We start from the raw sequence: 22,941 nt of genomic DNA, 5'->3' as shown, positions 1-22,941 counted from the left end.
ACTTGTCAGTTATATATACATTGCAAATACTTCTATTTCTGACTTATAAAATAGAATATTCAAATTTTAATGTAGATAAGATTGTCATCTTTTCTTATAGGCTAATAGATTTTTTGTAATTTGTTTTGCAAAGTTTTCTACACTGGTATCACAATGATTTTAGTGCTTATTCAAAAAGAGTTAAACATTTTAAAGATTAAAACCTTTTTTACCTGGAATTGATTTTGGTGCGTAGAGTGATGTACTGATGTAATTTCACCTTTTCCCTGTGGATAATGAGTTGCCAGAACTATTGCTGAGAAGCCATAGTTTCTGCAGCCATGAGCAATGACTCTGCTTACACATATGGGTGTTGAGAAGCCACAGTTTCTGCAGCCATGAGCAATGACTCTGCTTACACATATGGGTGTTGAGAAGCCACAGTTTCTGCAGCCATGAGCAATGACTCTGCTTACACATATGGGTGTTGAGAAGCCACAGTTTCTGCAGCCATGAGCAATGACTCTGCTTACACATATGGGTGTTTTGTCCCTTTAGCTGTTAATCCTTGGGCCAATTATACAGTATGTTATTCCTGAGAGGTCTACAGTAATACCAACTTGCTATTTGAACGATCTAGGTTGTTTTTTTTTTATTTTTGCTATTCCATATACCTTCCAGAATCATCCTTTCAGCTTCCATCAAGAACTCTTTTAGTATTTTGATCAGAATTACATTGATCTATATAAATCAATGTTGGAAGAATTGGCATCTTTACAATAGTAAGACTGTCCTCTTCAATTTCTTTCAATGACATTTCATTTCTCTTCTACACAAGGCTTGCACATATTTTGTTAGATCTATTTTTAACTTACACTTTCTTGTCATTTTAAGGAGTACTGTTTTAAAAAGTATTAGGCATTTTGTTGCTGGCATATAGAATGAAAAATAGTTTTGACTTGTTGATGTCATAGCCAACGATCTTGCTGAACTTTTAGGTCTGATAGTTTATTTGTAGATGTTTTTGGAATGTGTATGAGGAAAATCCTATTACATACAAATAAAAATGCACATATTCCTTCTAAATTAATAACATTTGTTTCTATGTCTTTTCTTTTTGTGAAGGCTAGAACCTTCTATTACAACACCGAGTACATGCAATCTTCTTCCTAATTTTAAAAGGAATATTTCAGCCAGGCACAGTGGCTTATGCCTGTAATCCCAGCACTTTGGGAGGCCAAGGCGGGTGGGAAGCTGAGCCAGGGGAATCAGATTGTGGTGAGCAGAGACTGTGGTGAGCAGAGATCGCACCACTGCACTCCAGCCTGGGTGACAGAGTAAGACTCTGTCTCAAAAAAACAAACACATAGATAACAATGAATAAATGAATAATAAAATTAATATTTCTAACATTACTAATAAAATTAATATTTCTAACACTTTACTTTGTAAAGTGTCATTTTCTATAGTTTTCTTTCTACAAAAGGGGTTTTTTATAGAAAACATTTTATTTCCATATTGCTAAGATCTTCTCTTAATAATTAGTTGATAAATTTGATCAAATGTTTTCCTGCATCTATTAAAATGATTTGTCCTCCATTAATCTAGCAATGTCAGTGAATCACTGGGGCAATATTTTGTACAGATATTAGGATTTTTTTGTTCATAATGTCCTTTATTAGTTGCATCTGAAATGTATTTCTTCTATTGTCTGTAAAATTTTGTATAAGACTGGTTTGAGCTTTAGGACATTTACAGAATTCATCTACATTTTATGCTCCTTTCTTAACTTTTATTTAAACATATAATTTGTTGCTTTTCTAATTCATCATTTTCACTTTTCTGATTTAAAACTTATAATTGTATTTTTATACTTTGCTATTTACTCTTAATATCTGTGGCATTTATTCCTACAAGCCTGAGATTAATAGATTAACCACCCTATTAACCAACACCTCATTTCAGATATATAAGAATATTATAAAACTTTAAATCCAATAACCATTTTTCCAACATATATTCCATTGTAAGTCAGTATTTAATTATGTAATTTTATTCTATGTCACACCTTAATGATTACCATTACTATTGAATGTAGAAAATATTTTAACGTTATCTACATGTTCATCAGGTTCTTTATTCACTATTGAATTTCTTTTTGTGAATCTCAGCTCTTCTTTTAAGATTTCCTCCTTCCTCAAGAACACAATCTTTAGCCCTCATTCTTGAGGACTTTGATGAATGTACAATACTATATTCTGTTTTATTTTCTGAAAATATTTTTACTTAGCTCCTATCCACAAAGGAGTTGATGCTTATATAATATTAGATTTACAGTTATTTTTGTTGAAACACTTTGAAGCTTAATTCTAGCAACTTTTGGCTTCTGTTGCTACTGACATGAAGCCTGTTGTTAGTTTAATTGCTGCAGGTGAATTGCCTTTCTTCTCTGTCACTTCACTCAGTTCTCTGCTCAGATGTCATGTCCTTCTAGAGGTATCCCCTGACCTCTCTTTTTAAATGACACATCCTGGTACATTTTTATGGCCCTATGCCTTGCTGCTTCTTCATCACCCTTAACACTCTCTGGAATACACAATGCTCATTTAATTTTCCTTCTCTTCAGGTGATGAGCATCTTTTCCAAGAGAACAGGATTCTTCCGCTGTATGTACTGCTGATCAGCAGTGAGTAAAATACTGAAGAGGAAAAAGTTAATAAAAATAAAATTAATGCAAGAAAGAGAAGCAGAAGTTAAATTTTCCTTGTATAAGCAAACTTCCCTGAGCCCTTCCCCCTCCCATGGGATTGTATCCTGCTTTGCACGTTAGAAAAGTTGATAAATTCTTGTATTCTTGCTGTCTATAGCTGATAACTGAGTTTCTGTCACACAGCGAAGGTCATAAAAAATGCCCAAATAGGCAGGACTCTGGCCTTCTGGACACTGTAGCAGGTAAGGTCCATGCTAGAGTCCTTGAGCTCCACAGATAGTGAACATCTGGGTCATATAGCAGCAGTCACCTGTAAGCCTAAGTCAGGTGCCGGTCATTGCTTAATGAATTCCCTTGGTTCTGCACCTGCACACTTGTCTTAGCGCCACTGTGTACTTCATGTACGAAAATCCAAGCCCTTCCTTTGTTCGGGGTTCAGCCATTTTGCTCCCAGTCAGGGAACCAGCTGGGCCAGTGTACACCTAAAATAAACTCCTTCTGTAACCTCAGCTGTAGCTCCAGTCTCTCAAATCCTGCAGCATTTCTGGTGCATTGGCTGGGAACTGGAGATGACAGGCTTGCTGTCTCCTTTGCCTGTGGGTCCCAGGGTCCCAGGCCAAGGAGAAACCCGAGACCCTAGGCACCACCAGGAAGCTTCTCCCAAGAAGGAGATTCGCTCTCTGGAGACCCAGTACCCTCCCCAGGTAGGGTCACAGAACTGGAAAAAGGCTGCAGAAATAGATCAGTGTGCTTCAGGAACTGCGGTAAGACTTTTGAGGTTTAAAGTATGGAAAGGAGGTCCGGAGCTCTATTCACCTTCCAGGGTGAAGTGAGCAGTAGCCCAGCTTAGCAGGAGGCTGGGGAAGTGAGGGCAACTGGCCGACTGGATTGAAACTCACCTAACCGGAACCTGATCAGCTCCAGGAAAGTGATTACTAATCTGACCCAGAAGGGCTGTGTGAGGCGAGAGTGTCTTGCTGATTCGGATGAAACTCACATGCCCATTAACACTGAAAGCAAGGGTGGCTTGCTAGGCCAACTTAGTAAGGAAGCCCAGTGGCAGGAGTGGAAAACTGGGAAGGGGAGGTGTGTGAAAGTGCCTGAAAGAGACGGCTCCAGGAGGAGCCAACACAGGGAGTGATTTGTAGGGGCTGCAAGTCCCTCAGCACAGACTGCACCCTCTGAGCGAAGTGTGGGGCCAACTGCAGCCAGGGGTGATCCACATACAGCTTAAGGAGGTGCCCCCACAATGGATGGGGTAACAAACTCTCCAATGCCAAGCAGCACCTGAAACACCCTCTCCTACTCAGATCAGAGGCATGGTTTAACTGGTCCGCGGTGAAATCAGGGGGTGATTGTGCGTCATAAGGGTGGAGGCAGTGACTCAAAACCCGGGAAACAGCAAATCAAAGCCGACTCCATTGGAGTGCATGCTAAATAGCATTAGGAATGTGATTATGGTGTCAAACTAACTCCTCAAAGGTTAAAAACTCTGTGTGAACTAGACTGGCCTTCTTTCGATGTCAGGTGGCTCACTGAAGGGACAACAGATCATGAGGTAATTGGCAGTGTGATAGAGTAGGAACCAGGGTCGGAAGACAGCCTGGACACCCTGGTCAACACCCATACATTAACTCCTCGCTAAATGTGGTCCAATTAAATCCCTAGTGGCTGCAGCCTGCCACGTGGTACACTGTAAAACTCCAGGGGCTCAGGCTGAGCCGAAGGTAGTCAAGGGAACCACAGGGCCCTGCACCTAGAAAGGAGGGAAGAGAGAGCTGGAAAAACAACCACCGATCCTACAGGCCCCTCCAGAGGACAGAGAATCCCCACCTCCATGTACCAATATATCCATCCTTGGCTAACCTAAGGCAAGATGAAAGGCAAGCAGCTGGAGACTCATGTTCAGACAGAAGTGACACTCCAGTGTCATCCCTTAGTGAGGAACAAAAAGGCATGTCCCTAGAGGTCAGGGTAAAGGAAATAGACAATTCCCCTAGCTGAATCTGGTCTGGCCACACCTGAGCCTTACAAACGCCTCTCTAGGAAACTAGGTTTCCCAGAGGTGCTGAGAGCCAAGTCAGAGGTGGAGAAAAGCCCTTTACCCACCAGTCTTCCACCAATAACCTCCTAAACTGGAAACAGCACACTCCCTCCTACAGGGAGAAATCCCAAGTCATCATAAATTTAATGCAATCCATTTTATTAACCCACAACCCCACACGGGCAGACTACCAGGAGCTCCTGTTAACACTGCTTAATACAGAGGAGCACCATAGAGTAACCCAGGCAACCCTCCAATACCTGGAGAGACATGCCCTGGCAGGCACAGTTGATGCCCACTGTTATGCTGGGATACATTACCCAGTGACAGATCCCTAATGGGATCCCAATGGGGCGGAGGGGTTACAACACCTGCAGGCATTCGGGAGGCACTTCTAAATGGAATCAGGGCAGGAGGGAAGAAGGCCCTCAATATGGAAAAATTTCAGAGGTCAATCAGAAGGCAGATGAGAGCCCAAGTGAGTTTTATGACAGGTTCAGTGAGGCATATCAACTCTACACCCCATTTGACCCAGAGACAGCAGGAAATCAATGTATGGTGAAAGCAGCCTTCGTTAGTCAGGTGCAGAGTGATATCAGAAGGACACTCCAAACGCCAGAAGGGTTTGAAGGCATGACTGCCATGCAGCTCATACAGGTGGCCCACAAAGTGTTCATTAACCATGAGGAGGAGGCCAAAGGGAGGCCAAAAGAGGCAGATCAGAAGCATAAAACAAAAGCAGATCTGCTGGCCGTGGCTCTCCCAGAAAGGAGGGTGGATGCAGCAAGAGGATGTGGCCAAGGTCATGGACAAGGGAGAGGTTTAACCCGAGAGAACTTAGAAAACTGACCTACACTACAGAGAGACCAGTGTGCAATATGCAAAAAGAAAAAACACTGGAAACATAAATGCCCAGAAAGCAATGCAGGTACCAGCAATGAAAGCCAGAGAAGGGCTCAAGAAGCTGACCTAGCATGGTACTGCTACCAAAACAGAGATATAGACCAATGGAACAGAACAGAGGCATCGGAGCCAACACAGCATATCTACAACCATACAATCTTTGATAAACCTGACAAAAACAAGCAATGGGGAAAGGATTCCCTGTTTAATAAATGGTGTTGGGAAAACTGGCTAGCCATGTGCAGAAAGCAGAAACTGGACCCCTTCCTGACACCTTACACTAAAATTAACTCCAGATGGATTAAAGACTTAAACATAAGACCTAACACCATAAAAACCCTAGAAGAAAATCTAGGCAAAACCGTTTAGGACATAGGAGTAGGCGAGGACTTTATGATCAAAACACCAAAAGCATTGGCAACAAAAGCCAAAACAGACAAATGGGACCTAATCAAACTCCACAGCTTCTGCACAGCAAAAGAAACAGTCACTAGACTGAATCGGCAACCAACAGAATGGGAAAAAATTTTTGCAGTTTACCCATCTGACAAAGGGCTGATATCAAGAATTTACTTACAAGAACAAAACAAACAAGCCCATTCAAAAGTGGGCAAAGGATATGAACAGACACTTTACAAAAGAAGACATACACAAGGCCAACAATCATATGAAAAAATGCTCATAATCACTGGTCATCAGAGAGATGCAAATCAAAACCACATTGAGATACCATCTCACGCCAGTTAGAATGGCGATCATTAAAAAATCTGGAGACAACAGATGCTTTAGAGGATGTGGAGAAATAGGAACACTTTTACACTGTTGGTGGGAGTGTAAATTAGTTCAACCATTGTGGAAGACAGTGTGGCGATTCCTCAAGGACCTAGAAATAGAAATTCCATTTGACCCAGCAATCCCATTACTGGGTATACATCCAAAGGACTATAAATCGTTCTACTATAAGGACACATGCACACGAATGTTCATTGCAGCACTGTTTACAATAGCAAAGACCTGGAAACAACCCAAATGCCCATTGATGATAGACTGGACAGGGAAAATGTGGCACATATACATCATGAAATATTATGCAGCCATCAAAAATGATGAGTTCGTGTCCTTTGTAGGGACGTGGATGAACCTGGAGAACATCATTCTCAGCAAACTGACACAAGAACAGAAAATGAACTACTGCATGTTCTCACTCATAGGCAGGTGTTGAACAATGAGAACACATGGACACAGGGAGGGGAGGACTACACACTGGGGGTATGTTGGGGAGAATAGGGGAGGGACAGCAGGGGGTGAGAGTTGGGGAGAGATAGCATGAGGAGAAATGCCAGATACAGATGAAGGGGAGGAAGGCAGCAAATCACGCTGCCACGCGTGTACCTATGCAACTATCTTGCATATTCTTCACATGTACCCCAAAACCTAAAATGCAATTAAAAAAATAAATAAACGTGAAAAAAAAAAAGAAGCTGACCTAATCGGTGTGCAGGGGTCGAGTGCTATGAGGGCTAAGACAGACCGGGTTCCATTTCTCTAGGCCCCCAGGAGCCTATGTTCAGGATAGAAGTAGGGGGCCAAGAAATAAATTCTATTGTAGACACAGGTGCTGAACACTCAGTAGTAACTCAAGTAATTGGACCATTAACTAAAATATATGCTACTATGATTGGAACCACAGGAGTGGGAGAAAAAAAGGCCCTTTTCCCAGTCAAAGACGTGTGTTATAGGAGGATGGGAAGTCCAGCGTGAGTTCTTTTTTTTTTTTTTTTTTTTTGAGACGGAGTTTCGTTCTTGTTACCCAGGCTGGAGTGCAATGGCGCAATCTCGGCTCACCGCAACCTCCACCTCCTGGGTTCAGGCAATTCTCCTGCCTCAGCCTCCTGAGTAGCTGGGATTACAGGCATGCGCCACAACACCCAGCTAATTTTTTGTATTTTTTAGTAGAGACGGGGTTTCACCATGTTGACCAGGATGGTCTCGATCTCTTGACCTCGTGATCCACCCACCTCGGCCTCCCAAAGTGTTGGGATTACAGCGTGAGTTCTTATACCTCCCAAACTGTCCCACTCTCCTGCTAGGGAGAGACCTACTTCAAAAGCTGCAGGCTCAAATTCTTTAGACCAGAAGGGAATGTAACTTTAGATCTCACCCGGCCAGCAGCACTCATTCTAGTTCTAACTGTGCCACAGGCTGAGGAGTGGAGTCTACACACTAGGGGAACACACAGGCTGGATTATCCCTTAACCCCAGAAGAAGATACTAATCAGGCTAATAGATGAATTCCTGGAAGTCTGGGCTGAAAATAACCTACCTAGGCTGGCTGTAAACCACACCCCAGTGGTAGTGGAGCTGAAACCAGGTTCTACCCCATCCAGCTTTGTCAATACCCTTTGCCTCAAGAGGCTGTTAAGGGTGTATGGGAGCACACAGAGTGACTCCAAAGCATGGTATAATGGTAGCATGTCAACCATCCCAGAATATTCCACTCTTACGGGAATACTCCACTTTTACCGGTGCAGAAGCCAACACCAATTGGAGGAGTACATAACTATAGAGCAGTGCAAGACCTGTGAGCTATAAATGGGGCTACAGTCACTATGCACCCAGCAGTGCCAAACCCCTATATGTTAGCAACTCTCATTCCAGCAAGCGCAGCCTGGTTTATAGTCCTAGATCTAACAGACGCCTCTTTCTGCCTCCACCAGGCAGCAGTAAGTCAACCATTATTTGCCTTCCAGTGGGACAATTTTCAGCTCACTTGGACCACACTTCCCCAAGGGTTTAAGAACTCGCCTACAATCTTTGGGGAAGCATTAGCAACAGACCTTAAAGCTTACACTCCTCCCAAAAAGGAGTATGTTCTATCGTGGTATGCGGATGATCTTACACTAGCATCCCCTACCCTAGAAGATTGCCACACACAGAGATACTTCGGCTGTTATGGAAAACAGGATATAAAGTGTTAAGAAAAAAGGCCCAAGTCTGTTTAAGGCGGAGGGTTAGCTACCTGGGATTTCACCTAACCCAAGGGAAGTGGAAATTAGGTTACCTCGGATAAAGGCTGTCTGTAGCCTTCCAACCCCAAACTGCAGGTGACACATAAGAGAATTTTTAGGGGAAGCAGGGTTCTGCCGTATCTGGATTCCGAATTCCTCACTCATAGCAAAGCCCTTGTATGAAGCTAGTAAACGGGGGGAAAAGTAAGCCTTCCTTTGGGGAAACTGAACAGAAGGCATTTAAACAAGTTAAGTAGGCCTTCACTGAGGCTCCTGCTTTGAGACTACCAGACATGGCCAAGCCTTTCTTCCTGTATGTACATGAGCAGAAGAGAATGGTCACTAGAGTCTTAACCCAAGTCCTAGGATCTTGGCACCTCCCAGTAGCCTACTTACCTGAGCAACTAGATGTAGTGGCACAAGGAAGGCCCCCATGCCTCAAGGCGTTAGCCACCACCTCCCTTTAGCAATGCTGGTAAAGGGAGCAGATAAACTAATGCTGGGTCAGCATTTAACTGTACGAGTGCCAAACTCAGTCCTCATCTTACTGGATTAAAGAGGACACCATTGTTTGTCAATTCCAAGAATGACTCAATCTCAAGGACTCTTATGCAAGAACTCCTGCATAATTCTAGAGACTGTAAAAACCCTCAACCCAGGCACCCTGCTTCCTGTAGAATGGGGGGCCTCAATCCTTTCTATGTGACTGCATAGATACAGTAGATGAAGTATTCTCTAGCCAGAAGGATCTTAGAGATTGCCCTCTCCAGAACCCAGATGTGGAATACTTCACTGACAGGAGAACCTTCGTGGAGGCAGGAAATTGGTGGGCTGCATATGCAATAGTACCTTGGGACTCAGTAGTAGAGGCCCAGTGCTTGCCAATAGGAACATCCACCCAGAGAGCAGAGTTAATAGCTTTAACCAGAGCATTATTACTGTCAAAGGGCAAAAGAGTCAACATATACACTGACTCCAAATATGCATTTGCCACACTGCATGTGCGTTGGAGGACCTATAAAGAAAGAGGGCTCTTGACAGCCCAAGGGACAAACTTAAAATATCCAGAAGACATTTTGCAGCCCTTAGATGCAGTATGGGCACCAAAAGAAGTACACGTTATACACGGTAAAGGCCACCAGAAAGCAGGGACACCAAAAGCTAAAGGACATAGAAAAGCAGAAAAGGAGGCTAAGCGGGCAGCCCTGGGTGGTGTCCCCCCATCCTTCGGAGAGGCTAGGAAGCCTGCCTGGCTATGACCCTTCCTCTTGAGGCACTGTGTTCAGAGACTCCAAATGACTCTCCAAACGAAAAGGCCTGGTTTGCTCAAGAAACTGGGAGCTATACTAAAGGAGGATGGCGGAAGTTTGCAGATGGGAAGTCAGTCATTCCCCAAGTATCAGTCCCTGGATTTGTAAAACAATTCCAAGGAACTCATATGGGAAAGACAGCATTCGAAGCGCTGTCAGGATGCCACTTGGATGTGCCATGGCTCACTATCATTTCCCAAGCCATTTATGAACAATGCTTAACCTGCGCCCAGAAAAACCCATGGCAGGGGCCAGCCCAGCCCCCAGGAATTCAAGAAGTAGGGGCAGCACCGTGTGAAAATTTTCTTGTAGATTTTACAGAGCTGCCTTGTGCAGGAGGCTATTGCTATATGTTAGTGTTTGTCTGCACCTACTCAGGTTGGGTAGAGGCTACCCCCACCAACAGAAAAGGCAGGAGAAGCAACTAGAATATTACTAAAATACATTATCCCCAGATTTGGGCTACCTTCAACTATAGGATTAGATAATGGCCCAGCATTTGTAGCCAAAAAGTTGCCCAAGACCTAACACAGCTGTTAAAAATAAACTGGAAACTGCATACTGCATATCACCCACAGAGCTCAGCAAAGGTTGGGTGAATGAATCAAATGCTTACACAGCCATAAAAAACAATGAGTTTGTGTCCTTTGTAGGGACATGGATGAATCTGGAAACCATCATTCTCAGCAAACTGACGCAGGAACAGAAAGCCAAACACCTCAGGTTCTCACTCACAGGTGGGTGTTGAAGAATGAGAACACGTGGACTCAGGGAGGGGAGCATCACACAGTGGGGGCAGTTGCAGGGGTAAGGGAGAGACAGTGGGGGCTGGGGAGGGAGGGGAGGGTGGGGAGGGAGAACATGGGGAGAAATGCCAGATATAGTATTCACCTAAGTAAAATAAATAAATTTTTTAAAAAAAGAAATTCTGCCAGGAATCTCATCTGTGGTGGGATCAGGTCCTGCCCATGGTCCTCCTCTGAGTCAGGTGTACCCCCATGAAACAAAATGGGTATTCACCCTACGAATAACCAATCCTAGCCACCCCCAATCATAACCCAAATTAAAGGGCACCTCATAGAGCTAGAACTAGCCCTCAGAAAGCAAATGCAGGCCTTAGGCATAACTATGCAAAACATACAGGGTTGGGTTCCAGGACAGTTACCTAGCAGTCTAACAGCTCCTGTGCATCCCTTGAAACCCAGGGAGTCAGTCTGGGAGTAGTAGAACCCAACCGCATTGGGGCCAACATGGAATGGGCCCCATGTTGGAATGTCCACCCTGACTGCTATGAGTGTTGCGAGCATCAGACTGTGGATTCACCATAGCCGGTTAAAGCAGCAGCAACCTAGGAAAAGTGGACAAGTAAGCAGGATCCCAAGCACCCAAACAGACCGACCCTGCAATGAGACCCCGCGACCAGCAAGAGCGATGGACCTGCTCTAGTCGCACAACTGCAGTCCGCCCATGGCTGAAGCTTCAAGAGTCATCAAAAGTAAATGTGGATAAAAACCTTTTTTAAAAATTATTATACTTTAAGTTCTGGGGTACATGTGCAGATTGTGTAGGATTGTTACATGGGTACACACATGCCATGGTGGTTTGCTGCCTCCATCCCCCATCACCTACACTAGGTATTTCTCCTAATGTTACCCTTCCCCAAATCCCCCCAACCCCTACTGTCCCTCCCCTAGCTCCCTATCCCCCAACAGGCCCCAGTGTGTGATGCTCCCCTTCCTGTGTCCGTGTGTTCTCATTGTTCAACACCCACTTATGAGTGAGAACATGTGGTGTTTGGTTTTCTGTTCTCGTGTCAGGTTGCTGAGATGATGGTTTCCAGGTTCATCTATGTCCCTGCAAAGAACATGAACTCATCCTTTTCTTAAGCCTGCATAGTATTCCATGGTGTATGTGTGCCACATTTTCTTTATCCAGTCTATCACTGATGGGCATTTGGTTCCAGATCTTTGCTATTGTAAACGGTGCTGCAATGAACATACGTGTGCCTGTGTCTTTATAATAGGACAATTTATAATCCTTTGGGTATATACCCAGTAATGGGATTTCTGGGTCAAATGAAATTTCTATATCTAGATCATTTAGGAACCCCCACACTGTTTTCCACAATAGTTGAACTAATTTACACTCTCACCAACAGTGTAAAAGCATTGCTAGTTCTCCACACCCTCTCCAGCATCTGTTGTCTCCAGATTTTTTAATGATCTTCATTTTAACTGGCGTGAGATGGTATCTCAGTGTGGTTTTAATTTGCATTTCTCTAATGACCAGTGATGATGAGCACTTTTTCATATGTTTGTGGCTGCATAAATGTCTTCTTTTGAAAAGGGTCTTTCCATATCCTTTGCCCACTTTTTGATGGAGTTGTTTTTTTCTTGTAAATTTGTTTAAGTTCTCTGAAGATTCTGGACATTAGCCCTTTGTCAGATGGTTAGCTTGCAAAAATTTTTCCCATTCTTTTGGTTGCTGGTTCATTCTAATGATAGTTTCTTTTGCTGTGCAGAAGCTCTTAAGTTTAATTAGATCCCATTTGTCTATTTTGGCTTTTGTTGCCAATGCTTTCGATGTTTTAGTCGTGAAGTCCTTGTCTATGCCCATGTCCTGAATAGTATTACCTAGATTTTCTTCTAGAGTTTTTATGGTGTTAGGTCATATGTTTAAATCTTTAATCCATCTGGAGTTAGTTTTTGTATAAGGTGTTAGAAAGGAGTCCAGTTTCAGCTTTCTGCACATAGTTAGCCAGTTTTTAGTGGCTCATGCCTATAATCCAAGCATTGTTGGAGGCCGAGGCGGGCAGATCAACTGAGGTCAGGAGTTCAAGACCAGCCTGGCTAACATGGTGAAAATTCTTAAGCTTAATTGCTATCTTAGTATTGTTAACTCTTCTATTACTATGCTATCATCTTTGCCAACTCTTATGTCCAAGGAAAGATTCATCCTGTCCCTGTGTAGTGGTATCAAAATGTCAAGTTTCACTTTACCATTGTTAACTTCAACATTTGTACAAAAGGAAGGACATTCTTTGCAGCACCCAGAATCTATTTCCAACAATACTTAATAAACTTTGTCTTCTCTTAAAAAAAAAAAAAAAAAGGAAGGACAACTGGGAGAAAATTTACTTACTGCCTACAAACTACTTGGACTGGGAATATGGTAGTTAAAACCTTGAGTATCAAATGTATTATGAGTGTACAGGGACTGGGGTATGGGCTTGTACCTACAATCAGACAGTTTGTTCAGTCTGTAGCCTCGACAATGATCAGCTGTATGTGTGTTATAACCGCACGTTAGATCCTGGAACCTGGTTTAAGGTCTGAGATAAGTCAGTAGAGGAGACCTACTAAATCAGACCATCCTTTTTCTTACTAACTTTACAGCTCAGAGAAACTCTAGGATACCCTGTTTATGATGAGGTAAAAAAACAAAAACCAAAAGTAAAAGAAGTGTAAATATCAAAGGAAGTATAAAAATAGGACAACGCAAGACACTGATTGGCCACCTGGAAAAATTATTTAATACTGTGGGTCGGCTACTTGGGCACAAACTGGGTCCAGGGGACACTGTCCTCCTATTTATATGCTTAAGTAAATCATCACCAACGGGACTGCACAAGCTTTAGAGCTGGTGGCGATACAACGCAAAATATGAGAAATGCCCTTTACCCAAACAGACTAGCTTTAGATTACCTCCCGACCCAAGAAGAAAGTGTATGTGGAAACTTTAACCTAACTAACTGTTGCTTAAAAAATGATAATAACAAAAAGCTGGAAATACGCAAATATTTCCAAAAATAACAAAAAACTGCAAAAATGCAAATGTTAGCCCATGTCCCAGTTCAACCTTGGAAGCCCGGATGATCACCAGACTCCCTCTTTGGAGGTTGGTTCTCGTTTTTGTTTTTTTTTTTTTGAGGATTTAAAACACTAATAGGAGGTTTCATGCTTATTCTAGGTAATTGCTTAATCCCTCCACGTCTCTTGCCTGTCTTGTTTTGGAGAATACAGTCACAAAAGCAGGAGCAGCTAGGCATACCACCATCCAAATGACGGCCTTAACTAAGTACCAACCATCCCTCAGGAAAATCCTATCACCCCAGGATGAGCTTCCTGGAAGGGATGGGCCCCTGCAACTTATGTCAATGTTGCCTTAAATAAACCAAAACAGGAACCCGAGTAACTGTGCAAAATGGATTAAGTTAACTCAGCACCACCTCAATAAGCACAAAAGGCTATGTCCTCTATGAAGGTAATTGAGGGGTGTATCAAGGCAAAGCCCTCCAAAGCCTGCAATCAGTTTCACAAAACTCTATCTAAACCTCCCTGTCGGGACCACAATGGCTTCCTATCTAGCCCCAGAAAATGCCTGGCTAGCCAACGATGAGTAAGATCCCCCCAGGGAGGAGCAACCTAAGACAGGCACAGTCGCACAGGGGCATGAAGGCCAAGGGAAGAAAAAGGCCCTGGCACGACGCCTGACTGAAAGTCCTAAGGCAGAGTGGCCGCAAAGCGTGCCTGCCCTCTACGAGCCATTCCAAGGTAAAAGAAAGAAAACTTTCGCCAAAACCAAGGTGCAACTTGTACAAAGGCAATTAAAAACATCTGTCCTATCCCGGTACTCTCTCCTATGCATGATTTAGTACTATCTTCAAAAGGAAGGCCATTATAGTGTACGTTCTGTTAAAAGTATGACTTGTATTGAGCACACCAAAGGGGGGAATGAAGAGGAAAAATTAATAAAAATAAAATTAATGCAGAAAAGAGAAGCAGAAATTAAATTTTTCTTTGGTAAGTGAACTCCCCTGAGTCCTTCCCCTCCAGTGGGATTGTATTCTGCTTTGCAAGTTACATAAGTTTATATATTCTTGTATTCTTGTTCTCTATAGTCTCTGTAACTCAGCAAAGGTCATAACAGAAATGCCCAGACAGGCAGGACTCTGGCATTCTGAGCACTGTAGCAGAAGCCACAGATAAGGTCCATGCTAGAATCCTTGAGCTCTACAGATGGTAAACATCTGGGTCACATAGCAACAGTCACATGTAAGCCTAAGTCAGGTGCCTGTCATTGCTTCATGAATTGCCTTTATTCTGCACCTGCAAACTTGTTTTAGTGCCGCTGTGTACTTCATGTACAGAAAGCCAAGCCCTGCCTTTGTCAGGGGCTCAGCCATTTTTCTCCCAGTCAGGGGACCAGTGTACTGGGCCAGTGTACACCTGAAATAAACTCATTCCGTAACCTCAGCGGTCGCTCCAGTGTCTGCAGTTATGCAACAGCACCACACGGTTTGCACTAAATATGCATTAAATGCATTTTATACCATGTAACCAATGGTTCTCAGAAGGTTTGCTAATCATCTTTTGGAACTACTGGGAAATAAGAAGGTTGACATTACTAGAATTAAGACACTATGAATTCTAGTATGTTCTAAACACTGCAGATTAATGGCATTGCTATTACCCCCAAATTATGATAATCATGAACACTTATTAGATGAGGAAACTGAGTCACAGAATTATGAAAGAAAATAACACAGATCAGTTTGCCACAGAGATAATATATCTTGGTTTTAGCATTCTATAGATTGCCTCATTATGGATATAAGATAGTAAAAACAGGGTAGAAAGGAGCTCTTTATAAAGGATTTATGATAATCAAACATCTATACCCAAGAAACATTAGTTAATAGATCAATGTCACCCAGATAAAGAGCCCGTTATTTCCACATTTTATCAAATTTATGGACAAAAACACACAAAAAAGTTCTCATCAGTGTTTTTTGTTTGCTTCATTTTTGTTTGTTTGATTTTTTTTTTAGATGCAACATATTTGTAAGAGAAAATAATGACACTGGACTCCAGTCAAGAATGGAAAGGTATCATTGCAGCGTGGTAAAATGGCTGAAATAAACAAGTTAAAACCAAACCAAATAAAGCTGAGGAATTTGTTTAGATTGAATAACATTTTCTTTACAAATAGAAGATGTGGATAATGGGAACAAATAATTCTTGCGGAGGCAAGATGGTGGCAACCAAGAAAACACGGCGTGGAGGCGGGAAGTTCAGGAGAAGAAGCCAAAAAGAAACCAACAAGAGGTCCTGTGGCCACCGCAGAGGAGGTGGAGGAAGAAGAGAGCGCCTGGATTCCAGGCCCTGTTTGCAAGGGGAACAAACACCTTTCAGAACAAGACGTGTTATGCAGGACTTGAGACTCCTCATGCCTCCTTCAAAAAGAAGATACTAAAATGGATCATAAGCATAAGCTCTTTATGATTAACAAGTTCTAGGAAATGAAAACCTGTAATAAATGCATCTACTTTACAGCTAAGAAACCCTCATGGATTTGGGGTGGAGAGTTCTGTAAATGTCTATCAGGTTTGCTTGCTCCAGGTCTGAGTTCAAGCCCTGGATATCCTTGTTGATTTTCTGTCTGGTTGATCTGTCTAATATTGACAGTGGAGTATTAAAGTCTCCCACTATTATTGTGTGGGAGTCTAAGTCCTTTTGTAAGTTATTAAGAACTTGCCTTATGTATCTGGGTGCTCCTGCATTGGGTCCACATATGTTTAGGATCGTTAGCTCTTCTTGTTTTATCGATCCTTTACCGTTATGTAATGTCCTTCTTTGTCTCTTTTGATCTTTGTTGCTTTAAAGTCTATTTTATCAGAGACAAGAATTGCAACTCCTGCTTTTTTTTGCTTTCCATTTGCTTGGTAAATCTTCCTCCATCCCTTTATTTTGAGCCTTTGTGTATCCTTGCGTGTGAGATGGGTTTCCTGGATACAGCACACTGATGGGTTTTGGATTTTTATCCAATTTGCCAGTCTGTGTCTTTTGATTGGTGCATTTAGTCCATTTACATTTAGGGTTAATATTGTTATGTGTGAATTTCATACTGCCATTTTGATGCTAAGTGGCTGTTTTGCCCTTTAGTTGTTGTAGATTCTTCATTATGATGATGCTCTTTAGCATTTAGTGTGATTTTGGAATGGCTGGTACTGGTTGTTCCTTTCTATGTTTAGTGCCTCTTTCAGGAGCTCTTGTAAAGCAGGCCTGGTGGTGACAAAATCTCTGAGTACTTTCTTGTTCGCAAAGGATTTTATTTTTCCTGCACTTCTGAAGCTCAGTTTGGCTGGATATGAAATTCTGGGTTGAAAGTTCTTTTCTTTAAGGATGTTGAATATTGGCCCCCACTCTCTTCTGGCTTGTAGTGTTTCTGCCAAGAGATCTGCTGTGAGTCTGATGGGCTTCCCTTTGTGGGTGACTCGACCTTTCTCTCTGGCTGCCCTTAGTATTTTCTCCTTTATTTCAACCTTGTTGAATCTGACGATTATGTGCCTTGGGGTTGCTCTTCTTGCGGAATATCTTTGTGGTGTTCTCTGTATTTCCTGCATTTGAGTGTTGGCCTGTCTTGCTAGGTGGGGGAAATTTTCCTGGATGATGTCCTGAAGAGTATTTTCCAGCTTGGATTCATTCTCTTCGTCCCCTTCTGGTACACCTATCAAACGTAGGTTAGGTCTTTTCACATAGTCCCACATTTCTTGGAGACTTTGTTCATTTTTTTTTTTGCGCTTTTTTCTCTGATCTTGGTTTCTCATTTTATTTCATTGAGTTGATCTTCGACTTCAGATATTATTTCTTCTGCTTGGTCAATTTGGCTATTGAAACTTGTGCATGCTTCGTGAAGTTCTCGTATTGTGTTTTTCAGCTCCTTTAATTCTGGAGACAACAGATGCTGGAGAGGATGTGGAGAAATAGGAACACTTTTACACTGTTGGTGGGAGTGTAAATTAGTTCAACCATTGTGGAAGACAGTGTGGCGATTCCTCAAGGCCTTAGAAATAGAAATTCCATTTGACCCAGCAATCCCATTACTGGGTATATATCCAAAGGACTATAAATCGTTCTACTATAAGGACACATGTACACGAATGTTCATTGCAGCACTGTTTACAATAGCAAAGACCTGGAATCAACCCAAATGCCCATTGATAATAGACTGGATTGGAAAAATGTGGCACATATACACCATGGAATATTATGCAGCAATCAGAAATGATGAGTTCATGTCCTTTGTAGGGACATGGATGAATCTGGAGAACATCATCCTCAGCAAACTGACACAAGAACAGAAAATGAAACACCGCATATTCTCATTCATAGGTGGGTGATGAAAAATGAGAACACATGGACACAGAAAGGGGAGTACTAAACACTGGGGTCTATTGGGGGGAAAAGGGGAGGGCCAGTGGGAGGGGAGCCGGGGAGGGATAGCCTGGGGAGAAATGCCAAATGTGGGTGAAGGGGAGAAAGGAAGCAAAACACACTGCCATGTGTGTACCTACGCAACTGTCTTGCATGTTCTGCTCATGTACCCCAAAACCTAAAATGCAATAAAAAGTTAAAAAAAAAAAAAGAAATCCTCATTGACCGTCTGCTAAATTTCTTGTTGAAAATATTCATACCCTAGCTGAACTAAAAATGACTGGAAACTGTTTGAAAAGTTCTCAATCCCTTTTGTCTTGACCCTGCTTTTGATGAATTATCACATTATGCTTTGTTAAAAGAGCTCTTAATTCAGATATTTAGTACACCATGGTACAATCCCAAAAGCCAACCATTCGTGGACCATGTGTTCACTTTCACCATTTTGGATAATAGGATATAGTTTCAGAAGTTTCATATCATAGAAGAAGATGCTGTTTTTCTAGAAACAGGACCTTGTTTTGTCTTAAATACCATAAGCTTATTTCCAGGGAAGTTTTGAAGGACCAAGTTTATATGAAAATTCTCACTACCAGACACCAAAAATGCATTGCCACGTGATAAGACCCATCACAGCTGTAAAACACAGAGAGAATCAGCAAGTAAAAGATGTGCAGGACCTGAGAAAGAGCCAAAGGCCCTTCTTCCACATGATCTCACTGTTCAGACCACAGTGAAACAAAATTGAAAGTCAGCTCCAAAAGGAACCCTCAAAACCATGCAACTACATGGAAATTAAACAACCTGCTCCTGAATGATCCCTGGGTCAACAGTGAAATCAAGATAGAAATTTAAGAATTGTTTGAACTGAAAATAATAGTGACAGAACCTATCAAAACCTTGGGATACAGCAAACACGGTGCTAAGAGGGAAGTTCATTGCCTGAAATGCCAACATCAAAGAGTCTGAAAGAGCACAAATATGCAATCTAAGGTCACCTCTTAAGGAACTAGAGAAAAAAGAGCAAACCAAACCCAAACCCAGCGGAAGAAAAGAAATAACAAAGATCAGAGCAGAACTGCACAAAATACAAAAGATAAATGAAAAAAAAGCTGTTTCTTTGAAAAGATAAATAAAATTGATAGGTTATTAGCAAGATTAACCAAGAAAAGAACCAAATAAACTCAATAAGAAACAAAACAGAAGTTACTACAACCAATACCACAGAAATACGAAAGATCATTGAAGGCTACTTTGAAAACCCTTCATGTGCACAAACTGGAAAACCCAGAGGAGACAGACATACTCCCGGAAATTTACAACCCTCTTAGATTAAACCAGGAAGAAGCAGAAACTTTTCACAGATCAATAGTAAGCAGTGGGATTAAAACAGTAATAAGAAAAAATTCCAACAAAAAGTCTAGGACCAGATGGATTCGCAGCTGAATTCGATCAGACATTCAAAGAATTGGTACCAATATTATTGACACTATTTCACAAGATAGAAGCAGAGGGGATTTTCCCTAAATCATTCTGTGAAGCCAGCATCACCCTAATACCAAACCAAGAAAGGACATGCTAGAAAAATAAAACTACAGTCCAATATGTCTAATGAATATAGATGCAAAAATCCTTAATAAAATACTAGCTAACCAAATCCAACAGCATATCAGATTATAATCCATGATGATCAAGTGAGTTTGAGACCAGGAGGCACAGATGGTTTAACATATGCAAATCAATAAATGTGATGCACCACATAAACAGAATTAGAAACAAAAATCACATGATCATCTCAATAGATGCAGAAAAAGCATTTGACAAAATCCAGCATCGCTTTATGATTAAAACACTCAGAAAAACGGTCATAGAAGATACATACCCTAAGGCAGTAAAATCCATCTATGACAAACCCACAGCCAGCATAATAATGAATGAGGAAAAGTTGGAGTCACTACCCCTAAGAACTGTAACAAGATAAGGATGCCCACTCTTACCACTTCTGTTTAATATAGTACTGGAAGTCCTAGCCAGAGCAATCAGACAAGAGAAAGAAACAAAACCCATCCAAATCAGTCAAAGAAGAAGTTAGATGTTGTGTTTCATAAAAACGAACCGAAGTTCTGTCTACTGATGCAGCACAAGAGATGTAAAAGAGAAAAAAAAACGAAAAGAGGAAAGACACTCTTTAGGTTTTGTTTGTTTTAATTACTATTATTACTCTGGGGAAAACACTGACGAATGGTCAGAGCTCCTATCCTGATCTTTTCATCAAGGCACCTTTCCTAATATGGTTCAACTGTGAATGTAGAAGTGGGGGGGAGGGGGTAGAAAAAGAATGCAGACGTCAAAAACAAAATAAGTCACAACCCAAACAAACCAAAATTTAAATCATCAGAACTGGCAGCACAAAGAAAACACCCTCTCCTGACTTGTACTGTGGCAGTCTGAGCGCCCCCAGAAAATTGTGCCAAAGAGTTTAGAAAAACAAATACATGATAAAAGTAAACACACATACACACAAAACAGCAAACTTCAGGTAACTATTTTGGATTGCGAACAGGGTCAATTTAAGGTTCAAACAATCTGATAAAATAACCGTTTGGAAACTGAAAAAAAAAAGAAGTCAAACTCACTGTTTGCTGATGATATGATTGCACACCTAGAAAACCCAAGAGACTTCTAGAACTGATAGATGTATTCAGCAAGGTTTCAGGATACAAAATTAATGTACATAAATCAGTAGGACTGCTATATATGAGAGCAACCAAACTGAGAATCAGACCAAGAACTCAACTTCTTTTACAAGAGCTGCAAAATACAAAACAATAAAGTACTTAGGAGTACATCTAGTCAAGGAGGTGAAATAGCTCTACAAAGAAAACTACAAAACTGCTGAAAGAAATCATAGATGACACAAATGAACAGAAACACATCCTGTGCTCATAAATGGGGAGAATCAATGACAGTGACCATACTCCCAGAAGCAAACTACAATTTCAATGCAATTCCCATCAAAATACCACCAATGTTCTTTACAGAACTAGAAAAAAAACAATTCTAAAATTCATATGGAACCAAAAAAGAGCCTGCAGAGCCAAAGCAAGACTAAGCAAAAAGAACAAATCTAGAGGCATCTCTTTACCTGACTTCAAACTATACTATAAGGTCATAGTCACCAAAACAGCATGATACTGGTATAAAAATAGGCACATAGACCAATGGAACAGAATAGATAACCCAGAAATAAAGCCAAATATTTACAGCCCACTGATCTTCAACAAGGCAAACAAAAACATAAAGTGGGGAAAGGACACCCTACTCAACAAATGGTGCTAGGATAATTTTCAAGCCACATGGAGAATAATGAAACTGGATCCTCATCTCTAACCTTACACAAAAATCAACTCAAGACTTAAATCTAAGGCCTGAAACCATAAAACTATAGAATATAATGTCAGAAAATCCCTTCTAGACATTGGCTTAGGCTACGACTTCATGACCAAGAACTCAAAAGCCAATGCAACTAAAACAAAGATAAATAAATGGTACTTAATTAAACTAACAAGCTTCTGTACAGTAAAAGAAATAATCAGTAGAGTAAACAGATAACCCACAGAATGGAAGAAAATCTTTGCAATCTATGCATCCAACAAGGACTAATATTCAGAATCTACAAGAAGCTCAAACAAATCCGCAATAAAAAAAAAAACAAATAATCCCTTCAAAAAGTGGGCTAAGAACATGAATAGACAATTTTCAAAAGAAAATGCAAATGGCCGAGAAACACATGAAAAAAAATGCTCAACATCACTAAAGATCAGGGAGATGCAAATCAAAGAGAAAATGTGATACCACCTTACTCCTGCAAGAATGGTCATAATCAAAAAATTTAAAAATAGAAGATGCCGGCACTGACGTGGTGGAAAGGGAACACTTTTACCCTGCTGATGGGAACGTAAACTAGTACAACCACTATGGAAAACAGTGTGAAGGGTCCTTAAAGAATTAAAAGTATGGGCCGAGTGCAGTGGCTCATGCCTGTAATCCCAGCACTTTGGGAGGCTAAGGTAGGTGGATCACTTGAGGCCCGGAGTTTGAGACCAGCCTGGCCAACATGGTGAAAACCTGTCTCTACTAAAAATACAATAATTAGCCAGGCATGGTGACACACACCTGTAATGACAGCTACTCAGGAGGCTGAGGCAGGAGAATCACTTGAACCTGGAAGGCAGTAAGCCAAGATCACACCACTGCACTCCAGCCCAGGTGACAAAGTGAGACTCCACCTCAAAAAAAAAAAAAAAAAAAAATTAAAAGTAGAACTACCATTTGATCCAACAATCCAGCATTAGCGATCTACCCAGAGAAAAAAAAGTAATTATACCAAAAAGATACTTGCACATGCAGGTTTATAAAAGCACCATTTCCAAACGCAAAAATGTGAAACCAGCCCAAATGCCCATCAATCAACAAGTGGATAAAAAAATTGTGGTATATGCATATATCATGGAATACTACTCAGCCATAAAGAAGAATGAAATAATGGCATTCCAGCAACGTAGATGGAATTGGAGACTATTATTCCAACTGAAGTAACTCAGGAATGGAAAACCAAATACTGTGTGTTCTCACTCATAAGTAGGAGCTAAGCTATGAGGATGCAAAGAGATAATAATATACGATAGACTTTGGGGACTCGGGGGAAAGGGCGCGAGGGTGGTGAGAGATAAGACTACATATAGGGTACAATGTACACTGCTTGGGTAAT

At 41.5% G+C, this 22,941-nt stretch overlaps 1 protein-coding gene and 1 pseudogene across 2 annotated transcripts in view; one reads left to right on the top strand and one right to left on the bottom strand.

Annotated features, from left to right (window-relative positions):
• The window catches only part of PXDNL (peroxidasin like), a 513,916-nt gene that overhangs the window by 135,845 nt on the left and 355,130 nt on the right, over window positions 1-22,941 (bottom strand). The gene's annotated exons all lie outside the window — the stretch shown is intronic.
• LOC144579812 (ribosome biogenesis protein BRX1 homolog pseudogene) lies at window positions 15,988-18,918 on the top strand (annotated as a pseudogene).

Source organism: Callithrix jacchus, chromosome 16 (assembly GCF_049354715.1).
Source record: "Callithrix jacchus isolate 240 chromosome 16, calJac240_pri, whole genome shotgun sequence".
NCBI lineage: Eukaryota > Metazoa > Chordata > Mammalia > Primates > Cebidae > Callithrix > Callithrix jacchus.
Note: the sequence above shows the minus strand (reverse complement) of the source record. Positions and strands in the feature narration are given on the sequence as shown.